We start from the raw sequence: 12,378 nt of genomic DNA on the forward strand, positions 1-12,378 counted from the left end.
TGAGCCACCCTGGCGCCCCTTCACACTGCACTCTTGTTGTTAATAGCTCTTTATTTTAATCTTCCACTACATCCTGTCTGCTTTGGCCCAATCTCGGCTGGCTGCCCTTTGCTTTCCTCTATGACATTACTTCTGTATTTAACATATCTTGTCCCACTACACGCTTCCTTCCTTTCCATGAAGATTTTCCAGACTCATTGTGACCAGCCTCAGGGACACTAGCAGCTGTGTTATATTTTTCTCTCGACCACAAAATTAAGAAGAATTTGTTTTTTTTCATGACTTAAAGGCTTCCATAAGCCAGTTATTTTCTGGGCTGAGAAGAAAGAAGGGGTGCTCTTCTGTGCAATAAATATAGAGCTGTCTTCCCCAACAGTGTGCTGCTTTTCCTGTATAACTATCACTTTTGTCTCATCGAAAAAAACATTGCAGCTTTTCAGTGTATCCTAATCTTCACCGTCAAGTGTACGTCAATCAGTAATGCGTTATGTAGCCGTGTAGTGGAGTGATATGTTCATTAAGATTGAGTCTGAAAGGCCTATTGAGAAATGCCATTCAGGTTGAATATATGCAGTAAAATCTGACTACAGTTCTGTTTCTCCTTGCCAGTCTTGAATTAAGACATAAAGTAAATGTGGTAGGATTTAGAAAGTGATTTTCCCCCCTTATAAACCTTTTTGTGCATTGTTAATGGAAGCATTTCATTAATTGGATTGTTCGCATTTTGCTGAGTCAGAGCGCAGTTGGACTTTGGTGACTGTAAATATATTCCCTTTCAGGAGGTATTTTAAACATTTTTATTAATGCTGGGGTAGAGATGATATATCCTTTAGAATTATGGGAAGTGAGCAAAACACTTTGGGGAGAGATGGAAAGGAAAAATATTTTGTCACTTTTTATTTTAGAGTAGTGTAAAGTAGAAATAACATCTTTCTAGCTTTTTTTGTGTCTATAATAATTTTGTGAAAGCTGTATTTAGATACAGTAGTGATGACTGTTTTGCTAAGTATATAAGGATACATTTAGAGAAGATTATAAAGTCTTTTTTTAAAAAAAGACTTTACTTATTTGACTGACAGAGATCACAAGTAGGCAGAGAGGCAGGCAGAGAGAGAGGAGGAAGCAGACTCCCTGCTGAGCAGAGAGCCTGATGGGGGCTGGATCCCAGGACCCTGAGATCATGACCTGAGCCGAAGGCAGAGGCTTCAACCCACTGAGCCACCCAGGCGCCCCAAGATTTTAAAGTCTTAAAGACAACATATACCTTCTCAGGTTGATGTCTGGACATTTACAGAGAAACAATCCTAAAGAAATTGCATTCTATAAATTGATTAGTGCATATCTTTGAGCCTGCGCCTGAAGCTGGCAGTGGACAGATATGTAGTTTAATTGTGAATTTTCAGTGATGAAAATAAAGGAAATCATTCATTCGCTCAACATATATTAAAGGCTTCCCAGATGCTATGATTTATGACTATTTTGACTTACATCTTTTATAGTTAAAGATTTTTTGGGACGTTCAGCTGATCAGATTCAATATTTCTTTATGGACATGATGAGTATTAGATTCATAATTTAGAAATCTAGATTAAAAATGTATAGCGTTCAGGAATGTCAAGAACAGTGCTGACTTTTTCACACCCTCCCAGGGTGTGGTGCACTATCACAGATGGGTGGAGGGTGGAGGCATCTTGGAAATCTTTCAGTATATTTATTTATTTGGCAAGTAGTTACTCTGCGCAGGCTTCCCATAGCTGCTTGTGCTGTAGTGGTAAACAACGGATCAAAGGCTCTCGTATTCTTAGAAATTACATTCCAGTAGTGGAGATTGAGGGCAGACAAACAAACTAATTAGTTAAATTGGGCTTGTGGAAGGTTGTTGAAGAAAGAAAAAGGCACTATAATAGAAAATAAATGGTAAGGAATTTAAAAATGAGGTAATTAGGGAGGAGCTCCTTGAAGATTTTATACTGAAGTTGAGATCTGTAGAGAGAATGAGCTCAGCAAGGACAATTCACATCAAGGACATAGCCCCAAGCAGAAAAGAGCCGGACTATTCAAGGTACTTAACCAAGGCCTGTGTGACAGGAATGCAGCGGGGACAGTGGTTCAAGGTGGGACTGGACAGAGGCAGGGGCCATGCTGTAGGGCCTTGCTGTATTGAGTTTGGATTTTAATCTATATTTAGTGGAAACCTATTGAATAGGAAATAGATATAATCTAATATATATATATATATATTTAAGATTTTATTTATTTATTTGACAGACAGAATACAAGCAGGCTGAGCTGCAGGCAGAGGGAGAGGAAAAGCAGGCTCCCCGCAGAACAGGGAGCCCAGGGCAGAGCTTGATCCCAGGGCCTTCGGATCATGGCCTGACCCTAAGGCAGCCGCCTAACCGACTGAGCCCCCCAGGTGCCCAATCTCATTTCTTCTAATTTTTAGAAGCTCACTTTCGGGTGTTGCAAGGAAAACCAGTTGTAGTGGTTTAGAGCTCCGAAGTGGGAAGAGTAGTCAGGAGGCAGTTTTATAGTGCACAAGGTCGGATGGAGGTGGCAAGATTAGAGGCACACGCTGGAAGCAGAACGGACTTGCTAATGGACTGGATGTGAGGATGAGACACAGCGAAGAATCAAAGATGACTCCTAGGTGGAGTTATTTTTGGCTGAAAAACTGAGAATGGTGGTGCCATTTGTTATGATGGGAAAACTGTGTTGGGTGGGAGTTAGAGATGAAAACTAAGACTGGTCTTAGACTTAGGTTACATTTGAAATATATTTTTTAAAGATGTATTTATTTTAGAGGGAGAGAAAGAGTGCGAAGGTGGGGCGTGGGCAGAGGAAGAGAGAGAGAGTCGAGCAGACTCCGTGCTGAATGTGGAGCCCGATGTGGGGCTCGACCTAATGACCCTGAGATCAGGAGACCTGGCCTGAAATCAAGAGTCCGATGCTTAACTGACTACACTAGCCCAGTGCCCCAAATTTGAAATATTTATAAGAATACAAGTGGTGGTTTTCAGTAGGCAGTCTGGAACTCAGAAGAAAGGTATGAGCTGAGGATGTAAAACTGGGGGAGTTGTCAGATGGTATTTAAAGGTGTTGGAGTAGATGAGACAAGCCAAGGGAAAGATTGCAAACAGAGAGGAACAGTGGCTCAAGGCCAAGTGCTAGGATTCTCCAGCATTTCCAGATTTGACGGAAGAGGAACTGGCAGAGGACATTGAGAAAGAGGGGTCAGGAGGGAGCTGGAACAGTGCTGCATCCCTGAAGCAATGAGAAGAGAGGGTTCCAGGAGGAAAGGGGTGTGGTCTTTGGGTAGGCAGCTCTTGAGAGGTGAAACCAGGTGAGGGCAGAGAAGGGTCCATTTACCTTTATAATCAGCTTCTGCTTTCAGAAATCTCATCTTACATGTCTTTGCATCCCCAACCTCTGGCATCTAGCCTGACACAAAATAGGCATTAGGCAAATTCTTGTTGAATGATTAAATGAAAGAGATAGTGACAAAAGAGAGCTGGATCACGAGTCTGTCAAAAATTACATCCAACTGTCGCTCCTTTGAGTGAGTTTCCATAGCAGTTGGTACAGCTTTTCTATGAAGTACTAATACACTGATAAAAACATATCAAAAGTCTTTGATATTCAGAATGGTTTCAGGAGTATAACTGTATTATTTTTTTGACAAGTAGATACCTAAAGAAAGGTAGTTACATTGGTTTGGAAGAAGAGGGGACATTTGCCTAAGTGTGTGTGTGTGTGCGTGTGTGTGTGTATAATATTAGTTTCATTTGCTGGAATTGATGTCACTGTGATTAAGTTATTTCCACTTAAATTTGAAATTGTAGAAATAGTACAAAGGACCTATATTAGTTTCTTTAGACATTTTATTCTTTCTTGATATGGTTAGAGAGTTTTATTAAGGCTTGGGCAATGGAAATTTTGGAGGAAGGCATTAATAACAAAGAGATCTGTTTAATGGGGAAGGATTCAGTCACTTTTTTTTTTTTTTTTGGATTCAGTCACTTTTAATAATGTAATCTGCAGCCTGTATTCCTAAAAACCCTTGATCTTCTTAAATCATATCTTTGCCCCTTCCAAGTAAAGAGGAAGGTACAATGCTTCATGTAGACAGAATAAATTTTAAAAAAGAGGAATTTCTTTATCAATTCATTAGGTAGTGGAGGATATTATGAATTGCACAATTTCAAAAGATTATGCTTTACTTGCATTGTGCTCTATCTGGAGACCGAAAACCTGTGTACCTTTTTGTACTGTGTTCAAAGTGGCTTCTCATCCAAAATTAATAGTCTGGAATTCTATACCATTAATTTGTCTGTATTCTAATAGATTATGATTCTGTATCAAATTAAATTGCTTGGTCTTAGAGGAGGGGTAAAATAAGAGTTTTAATCTTTGAGGGAAGTTTCTGGAATTCTGGGTATGCCGCTAAACAACCATTAAGGGTTATTTGTGTTGCTGTTTAAATTCATTTAGAGTCAGCTGTTGATCCTTTAAGAATGAGTGCTTGCGGTCTGTTGAGCCTATTCTCTTAGGGTTTTCTAAGTTATAACCTCTTATTAGAACAAGAAAGATTGTTTTTAATGAAAAGGCATAATGGCAAAAACCTGAACTCTGAGACTATTATGCTATAATAAGAAAGTTCAAATATTGCTAATGTTTCCCAAGGGTGAATTGTAACTGGGGCTGAGACCAACATATTGGTGATTCCTATTTATTAATGGTAATGAGAGTTTTTCAGACTTTAACTGGAAGCCAAGTTACAAATCTGTAGATGAAAAAATTAGACTTTTTTTTTTTTAAAGATTTTTTTATTTGTGAGAGAGGGAAAGAACATAAGCAGGGGGAGCAGGAGAGGGAGAAGTCCCGTGCCTTGCCCCCCCGCCCCCCACCAACTGAGCAGGGAGCCCAACGTGGGATTCAGTCCCAGGACCCTGGGATCATGACCTGAGCTGAAGGCAGACGCTTAACTGACTGAGTCACCCAGGCGCCCCCTAAACTGATCTTTCTTGAGGGTGGATGCCACATGCATGGTTTTAGCTTAATTTAAGATTCAAGTACCACAGACAGTAAGATTTGTTTTTATGAATGAGAGATTTGGTATTAGAGCAATGGCAAGGGTGTGTTGTTTGTCAATAGCTGAGCTTAAAAACCAATATTTTGGGGGTGCCTGGCTGGCTCAGTCCGTTAGTCCAACTTAGTCCACCTCCTGGTTTTGGCTCAGGTCATGATTTCAGGGTCCTGGGATTGAGAACTGTGTCAGGCTCTGCACTTTTTGGGGAATCTGCTTGTTTCCATCTCTCGGTCTCTCTCTCTCTCTCTCTCTAAAGTAAATAAAATACCAAAACCAATGTTCTCCCTTGATCATTCACAAAGAAGAATGGTGTTCTAGTGCCCAAATCTTTCCTATATGTTGGGGGATAGAATTATTAGTCAGAGAATTTAGGCTGTCATAAGAAACAACGCTCATGAAATGACAGTGTTCGAAGAGTGAGGCTCCTTTTCCGAAAGAAGAAATTAAAGGCAGAAGCAAGCTGTTAGCACCAACTCTAAAAACAGAAACCATAGATCATGGACATGATGATACCTTAGCCTGTATCTTTTTTTGTTTGTTTGTTTGTTTTTTGTTAGAGAACCCATGAAAACATCTTGCTTCATCATGTAGAAGGCAATGTTAATAATGTTTATTTTCCAGGATGGGAGGAGGACACAGTTGAAACTTGGCAGTTGTTGCCATTTCAGTACAGGGGAGAAAATAAAACCTGTCCTATGGGTGCCAAACTAAAATGCTCCATGGACTCTGGGAGCATGATTCAGGCGAAATGAAACCTGTGCGGGAAAGATTTTAAGAAGCTAAACTCACCCTGAGACACAGAAAATCGACTTGTACAGACGACAGAGTGATACGTGGCATAGAGCCCTGGATAGGCAAAAAATAGGATCGCAGTGACGGCTTGTCCTTTGAGCTTCCTTTATCCTGACCTATGGAATCCTGGAGAAAACGCTCACCTTCTATGGGCCTTTACACATCTATTAAATGGGAATTATAATTACCCTTCACTGTTAGGATGGTTTTGCATATTTCAAAACTTTTGAATGCGGGGCTCGATCCCAGGACCCCGGGATCATGACCCGAGCCTAAGGCAGAGGCTTTCACCCACTGAGCCCCCCAGGCGCCCCTGGTCTGATACTTCTTAATGGTAGGTAAGTTGTTCTCTCTGCCTGGAAGTTTCTAAGATTTTGCTTTTTATTCATAACAGCACAAGCACTTTCCAGTATCTACAGAGATACCTTTTTTCATAAACCTTGGCTAGAACCTGATGAGCCACTTGAATTTATAGACGCAAGTCTTGATTTCTAAGCTCAGAAAATTTGTTTCTTATATTTATTTAATTATTGCCTTTCCTCCATCCGTTCCTTTTCCTCCTTCAGGCTTTCCTGGTACTCACTTGTTCTCTTTCCTAGATCCCTTTGCTCTTGTGATTTCCATCCTTTTGTATTTTTGTTCTGTGCTTTCAGATTCTTTCTCTTGACTGACCAGGCTACTCATCAAGTCTCAGGAATGATCATCACCTCCTCTAATCCATGAACTGGAACATCTGATTGAGAAGTCACGCATTTCAGCTCCAGGAAGTCTTTTTGTGCCGCATTTAAATCTCCTTCTGTGCACTTACTGCTCTTTGTCCGGCTGTCCTCGGTCTCCAGCTGCTGCCCCATCGCATTAACCGTGTGTTCTGCCTGTTCTCGTGGACTGTCCTCTCGTTGCCTATGGTGCCATTACTGGCGCCATTACTTGTCTTTGTCCTGTCGCTGGGGCTCAGGTCTGACGGCCGGAGGACCCACGTGGCTGCACTTCTGTAAGCTGTGGGAGCACGGTGGTCTCCTATTCTGTACAGCAATTCCTGTAGCATCATGCCGGAAGACAGGCACCAGGGCCCGGCCAAGGCACCAGCCGGGAGGGCCTCATGCTCCAGAGTCTCCTCCCATGCTCCCAGCCTCCCAGACAGGAGGCCTCGGCCCAAGTGTTCGTTTTCTCTTTGGTCTCTTATGGGACACACACTCACACAGTCACACGCATACAGATTTTCAATCTTCCTCCCAGGTGTCCCTCCACCTCTGGAGATCAAGTCTTTATCATCTCCCGGGCATTCTGATCCTCCCCCAGGACCCCTCAGATGCCCGTCTTTATTGCCAGCCCAGCCCAGTCCAGGAAGAAAGCCCCCACCCGTTCCCTTTCCCCCTCAACTTCCACACAGCTCAAGGCTTCACCTGTCCTGGGTGCTCAGCTTGCTTTAGGAATGGTCTGAGTCTGGAGAGGCAGAGAAGAACTGAGAACGGAGGATAGTGAGCCATTTTACCTTGCTATCTCCCCAGATTCCTCGACCAACTGTAATTCCTGGATTGCTTTTTCAAGTGCTTATCCAGTTGGGAAATATGGGAATTTTTGATAAAAGCTTAACGGGGGGGCGGGGGGAGGGAACATGGTAGTCAGTCCTCATCATGTTCAGTGACTACTATATAAAGATACTATCAAACTGATATTTATCTCTAAGTTCATAACTATTTTTGAAATTTAGTTTTAAAAAAACTTCTCCCTTCTGCATATTCTTTCATTTTCTTTCTTCTAAAGCAAACTGTCTTACCTCAAGAACACATAAACTTGACACCCAAGAGTATCATAGTCCTTTTACTTCTTCCTTGGCTATCTTGCCTAAGTAATACCTCTCCAGTTCTACTTTTTATTTCAGGGAGTTGTATTAGCACACACCAGTTATGTCATAAAGCCACTAGATAAGAACTGTACATATTTTTCTATTTCAAATATTCATATGTACTTTTTAAAACTTAAGACTGTTTGTGGTCTTTGCTGTTTGGGTCTTAGGCTATTCTGGGTCTTCTTCCCCAGCTTTTAATGACATAGCACTTTATGTCATAGCACTTTCAATATTAAATTTATTAGCAGACCATTGTACCTAACTATCCTTTGCCCTTCTGCCATCATGTGTAGTAGACTGTGTGTACACAAATAGGGCTATAATAATTCTCCGCAGCCCTTTGCAGTGTGACTTTTCCTTCATCCCATCAGCAGGTGGAGGAATCTGCTTCCCCCCACTGAAATCCGGTGACTTGCTTTGACTAACAAAATGAAGTCGAGTGACTTTGTGAGAATTCTGAACCCTGGCCTCGGGGTGCCTTGTGGCCTCTGCTCCTGCCCTCTTAGAACCCCGGGATGGGGAGATGAGATCAGATGAGATGAAAAGCCCAGACAAAAGCCAGCACCAGCACCAACATCAGTCATGTGAATGGGACCATCATCGAGCAATCAGCTTCTGCTGAACTATGAGGGATTATAGCTATTTGAATGATTGACTCCAAGACAGATCAGCCAAGGAATCATCCCTACTGAACCCAGCAGAATATTTTGATCCACAGAATCATGAGCAAGTAAAATGGCTCTTATATTAAGCCACTGTGTTTTGAAGCGGTTTGCTTTACAATAATAGATGACCAACATGTCATGCGCAACTATCCCTTTCTGACCTAATTCAAAACCAGTCTCTCTCCAAATAAGTTATTTTCCTCATTTATCATGGCCATCACTGCTACCTAGAAGATTTACTTTCTTACATACTCTGAAGCTGCCTAACCCTGCAGCTCAGACAATTTTTGTCTGGGTTAGAAAATTCTTGGTCAAAGTACAGTTCTTGTACTTTTTCTATATATAAACTTTTATAATTTTTATTATCATAGTTTCTGGTAATTAGGAGATGTGCTGCAGGAGAGAGGGCATAGTTTCTATTGAAAGAATCTTCTAGGGCACCAGGGTGGCTCAGTGGGTTAAGCCTTTGCCTTTAGCTCAGGTCATGATCTCAGGGTCCTAAGATGAAGCCCCGCGTCGGGCTCTCTGCTCGGCGGGGAGCTGCTTCCCCCCTCTCTCTCTGCCTCTCTGCCTACTTGTGATCTCTCTCTGTCAAATAAATAAATAAAATCTTAAAAAAAAAAGTGTCAGACAAGCCCCAGTTTTCTCATGAATGACACAGGGTGCTAGAGATGGTACTGTAACTTCTGTGGACCATGGAGACAAAAAGTCAGCCACCTGAAAGCTACAGACACACCCATGCTGCTGTGTCCCTGTCAGGGTAAAAGAAATTTGCTCTTATGTTAGAATCAGAGATGCCCTCGCCCATTTTCCAACCAAAATACTCAAGAAAGAGTATCAAACAAAAAGCACCCAAACCAGAAGTTCATCATAAATACCGCAAGGTGAGGGGAGATAATAGCAGAGGAAATTTTTCTAAATTAATCAGTTAACTCAAGTGGGAAGGAAAGAATAGGTTCAAATATAACAGACTTCATATTAAATGAAAATGAGCTGAATTTTCCCCCATAAAACATTTGATACTGTTAGACTGAGTTAATAAGCAAAACCCAGTTATCTGGTGTTTATAAAAAACACATGAAACAAAGTGATAGAAGGCCAACATTAAAGGATGGACAAAGGTCCCAGGGAAAGACAAAGAGTCAGAAGAACTAGCAATATAAGGGTTAGACAGGTAGTATTTAAGTTAAAGCCATAAATAGGATAAGACATTACATAATACTTTTTAAAAGTCACAGTGTATGAGGGAGGTAAATAGACTTGTGTATATGGAATACATAGCCACGAAATCTATAAAGCGAGAGTATTAGAAATGCAAATAGAGTCATGGTGAGACACTTTTAAGAAAAATCTCTTGCTTTTCTCAACTGTATTAACCTTGTATAGAACTCTAAGATGGAGAAACAAATAAAAATGGATTTAGTGGCTATGTGACACTTTACATCCCTTCAGTACAGAATATTTGTTTTCTGTAAAGAAGATATATATATATGTATATGTATATATGTATACATATATACAATATATATGTATTCTGTAAAGAAAATGTATATATGGTATATATAGACAATGGAATACTATGCAGCCGTCAAAAGAAATGGACTCTTGCCATTTGCAACAACGTGGAGGAAACTAGAGGGTATTATGCTGAGCGAAATAAGTCAGTCAGAGAAAGACAATTATCATATGATCTCCCTGATATAAGGAAGTTGAGAAGCAACGTTGGGGGTTTGGGGGTAGGAAAAGAATAAATGAAACAAGATGGCATTGGGAGGAGACAAACCATAAGTGACTCTTAAATCTCACAAAACAAACTGAGGGTTGCTGGGGGGTGGAAGGGTAGGGAGAGGGTGGTTGCGTTATGGACATTGGGGAATGTATGTGCTATGGTGAGTGCTGTGAAGTGTGTAAACCTGGCGATTCACAGACCTGTACCCCTGGGGCTAATAATACATTATATGTTAATTAAAAAAAAAAGCATTACTGCAGGTGGTGGTGGACCATCGAGGTTTGAAGGACTATGAGTCTCTTAATGACCTTCTGGTTCATTGCCTTTACTTTCCCAGATCTAACTGATATTTTGCCTCTGGATTGTCATATGATACAACAGGTGTGTTAGGAGTCTCGTTTGTTACTGTAGCTCAGGCTGTATGCAGACCAAGTTCATGGACTAAAGTCAGCTCAATCTAATAGTAAGAAAATCATGCTAGCTTTTTTTTTGTATTAGTATTTTCTTGGCATATCCTTTTCCAGCCTCTTATATTAAACTTTGCAGCATTTTATCGTATTTTGGGCGTGTCTCTTATGAAGAACATATAATTAGATCTTTTCCCCCTTCAAATATGAGAATCTTTGGCGAATTTAGTCCATTAAATTTTATTGTGATTGTTGATTAAAAAAAAAAGAATATTCGTTTTCTGTATCACTTAGAAAACTTGATCATATGCTTGACCACGAAGAAGATCTTAGCACATTCAAAGGAAAGGGGATTTTTATAGATCTTATTCTCTGATCATAATCCAGTAATATTAGAAATAACAGGAGGTAGAAAAAAGAACCTTTACATTTGGATACTTAAAAACATTCTTTACAACCCTAGCATCAAAGGAGAAAACAGAAGTCAATTTACAAGATATCTAGAAATCAATCAAAGGAACACAATTTATTGTAAAAGCCATGGAATACAGTGAAAGGTGTAGCTAGTGGAAATTTTACAGCTTTTAGATGTTTTCATTATTTAAGAATAAAAGTGTACCCCTATTATGAAGTGAGAAAAAAGAATGACAAAACTAACATAAATTAGAATGAGGGAATAGTAAAGATAAAAGCCAAAGTTAATAAATCAAAAAATAATGTAAAGGACAAGTATAGACAATAGTTCCTTGAAAATACAAAATAGATACAAAGATTTACGTGTTTGATTAGGAGATAAAGAGTCAAAAATTTATGAAACCAGAAACGAGAATAAACATGTAATCAGAGAGGCAGGAACGAATCAAAAAGGATGGCAGAGATAACTGTATTCAACGCTATGGCAACGAACTTGAAAAACCAGTAGAAATGGGTTATTTCCTTGCCAAAGATAAATGTCCAAATTTGGAAGAAAATAAAATTAGGATTGTATCTTATACCGTATATAAAGCTGAAAACAAGTCAAAAAGCAAGACAAACTTCGCAAGAAAATAACCGCATGTATAATATTAGGAGCAGTATTAACTTTGGAGACCTAGAAGCTACAAGAGAGAGGATACACATATGGCTGTCCAAAGAGTAAGATATTCTGCATTTCAGAAGATACTAAGCAAGGCCAATAAATGATAAAATTTGAGGAAGTGTTTGCAACACAGAGGATAGAGTTTAATACGTCTTGTGACAAAGAACGTTTACAAGTTGACCAGAAAAGCCCAGAAATCCAATAGAAAAATAAGCCAAAAAATAGGAAGGTGTAGTTCAGAGAGGAGCAAACGCAGAAGGCTGATACGAGAGAAGGAACTCCAACCCATATCATGGTCTGTCACCGCTCAGATGGGCAAAAATTTATGGCCCACTAACATCCATTGCTGCTGGGGGATAAGAGTCCTATTACTACTGGTCGAAGTCTGTGTTACACTCCTGTTGGAGAGCAGTCTAGCGACATAGGTCAGTGGTAATATCTGTTTGACTCAGGAATTCCACTCCTTGTCTCTTAAATAAAAACACCCATACGTAAGAGTGTGCTCCTCTGTAATGTTTGTGTTGGGGAGAAATGAGGATAAATGAATGTTTGCCAGGAGAGGAATGGTTGGCCATAATTACATTATATCCAAATGGTGGGATATGCATTCATTAAAAAAAGAATTTAAGGCTCTTATTAGTTAAATTGAGAGCTTTCCGTGAGCCATGATTACGTGGGAAAGGCAAGTTGCAGAATACTGGGTATTACCTAGTAGTCAGAAGACAATGGAAAAATTGTGCTTCTGTGTGTCTGTCTAATTACATGCACA

The sequence above is a fragment of the Meles meles genome, chromosome 5 (genome assembly GCF_922984935.1).
Source record: "Meles meles chromosome 5, mMelMel3.1 paternal haplotype, whole genome shotgun sequence".
Classification (NCBI taxonomy): domain Eukaryota; kingdom Metazoa; phylum Chordata; class Mammalia; order Carnivora; family Mustelidae; genus Meles; species Meles meles.